Source organism: Chrysochloris asiatica, unplaced genomic scaffold (assembly GCF_000296735.1).
Source record: "Chrysochloris asiatica unplaced genomic scaffold, ChrAsi1.0 scaffold00357, whole genome shotgun sequence".
In the NCBI taxonomy this organism is placed as follows: domain Eukaryota; kingdom Metazoa; phylum Chordata; class Mammalia; order Afrosoricida; family Chrysochloridae; genus Chrysochloris; species Chrysochloris asiatica.
In genome coordinates this window covers 2,134,400-2,136,725 of record NW_006408875.1, presented here as the reverse complement: position 1 = coordinate 2,136,725, position 2,326 = coordinate 2,134,400, and positions in this window count along the sequence as shown.

Sequence of the window (2,326 nt, the reverse complement as noted above, 5' to 3'; positions counted from 1 at the left end):
TCATGCCAGAAGATGAACCCCTCAGGTTGGAAGGCACTCAAAATGTGAAAAGGGAAGAGCTGCCTCCTCAAATTAGAGCTTTCAGGACCTTCATTTGTTGATGGAGCACAACTCAAAATGAACTGTAAACATTCATTAATAATCAGAATGTGGAATGTATGAAGTATGAATCTAGGAAAATTATAGTTGTTAAGTGCTATCAAGTTGGTTCTGACTCATCACTGCCTATATACAACAGAATGAAGTAATGCCTGGTCCTATGACATCCTCGTAATTGTTGTGTAAATCCATCTCATTAGGAACCTTCCTAATTTTCATTGACCCTCCACTTTACCAAGCATAATGTCCTTCTCCAGTGACAGATTCCTCCAAATTTCTTCAAATAGACAAATGAGCATCTCCAGCACTGCATCAGTTTGTTGAAATTTTTCAATTTGTGTTCTGTAAATTCATGGAGCTATGTTCTTATCAATGCCTTCAGTGAAGCTTGGACCTCTTCCTTCAGTACCATCAGTTTTTGATTATACGCTACCTCTTGAATTATTGATCATCAACCAATTCTTTTTGCTATAGTGACGTTATATATTCTTTCCATCTTCTTTTGACGCTTCAATATTTTGCCCATAAAATCCTTCAGTATTATAATGCAAGATTTTTTTCTTTAGTTCTTTCAACTTCAGAAACGTTGAGCATGTTCTTGTCTTTTGATGGTGATTCTCTCTCCTCATCCTGAAGTTAGAGGACCTCTTATGGCACATCATTTAAGACATAAGCAATAATTACGTTGTTGTTTTTAGATGCCATTGAATTAGTTCTGACTCATAGCAACACTATGCACAACAGACTGAAACACAGTCCAGTCTTGTGCCATCCTTGGAATTATTGTTTTGTTGGAGTGCATTGTTGCTGTCACTGTGGCAATATATTTCACTGAGAGTCTTCCTCTTTTTCACTGACCATCCATTTTGCAGGGATGTCATTCTGCAGGGATGAGTCCCTCCTGACAGCATGTCTGAAGTACACAAGATGAATTCTTGCCATCTTTGCTTTAATGAACCATTCTGGCTGTACTTCTTCTAAGAAAAATGTGTTTGTTCTTCTGGAACTCCATGATCCTTTCAAGATTTTTGCCAACACCTTAATTCAGATGCATTGTTTCTTCTCCAGTCTTCATTTTTTATTGTACAACTTTCAAATGCATAGGAGGTAATGGAAAATACCATGGCTTGGGTCCTTAATCTTTGCTCTTTAGTACTTTTTAAAAGTTCTTTTGCCTAATACAATAAGTCTTTCAATTTCTTGACTGTTGATCCTTAAGTGTTGATCGTGGATCCAAGCAAAATTAAGTCTATGATAGCATCCATCTTTTCTCCATCTGTCATGATGTTGTTTATTGGTCCCGTTGTAAGGAATTTTGTTTTCTGTATATTGAGGTGTAATCCACACTGAAAGTTGTAGCCTTTGACCTTCATCATTGTTTAAAGTCTCCTTCACTTTTAGTAAGAAAGGTTGCGTCATCAACATTTCTCAGCTTGCTAATGAGTCTTCCATCAATCCTGATGTCATGTTCTTCCTCATATACTCCAGCTATTCAGATTATTTGCTCAGCTTCTTGTTGTTGTGTACCGTGGAGTCGGTTCTGACTCATAGTGACCCTGCATAGGGCTTCTGAGGCTGTAAATCTTTATGGGAGCAGAAAACCTCATCTTTCTCCCATAGAACAGCTGGTAGTTTCGAATTGCTCACCTTGCGGCTTGCAGCCCGATTCATAACCACGATGCTACCAGAGCTTCTACGTAACCATTTGGTCAGCATACAGAGTGAATTAATATGATGAAAAGAACAAGCATGGCACACATCTTTCCTGATTTTAAACCATTCAGCATCCCCTTGTTCTGTTAGAACAACTGCCTTTTGGTCTATGTATAGGTTCCTCATGTACATAATTAAGTGTTCTGGAATACCCATTCTTTACAATGTTTGTTATGCTATTGTTTGTTAGGATCCACAGTTAAGTGTCTGGATAGTCAATAAAGTACAAGTAAACATCATTCTGGCATTATATGCTTTCATCCAGGATTCATCTGACATCAGCAGTGATATTCCTTCTTCCATAGCCTCTTCTAAATCCTACCTGAATTTCTGGAAGCTCTGTCTATGTACTACTGCAACCATTTTTAATTATCATCAGCAAAACTTTACCAGCATGTGATATTAATGATATTGTTTCATAACTTCTACATTTCAATAAGTCATTTTTCTTTGGAACAGGCACCAATATGGATCTTTTCCAATCAGTTAATCTCTTGGCATAGAAGAGTGAGCA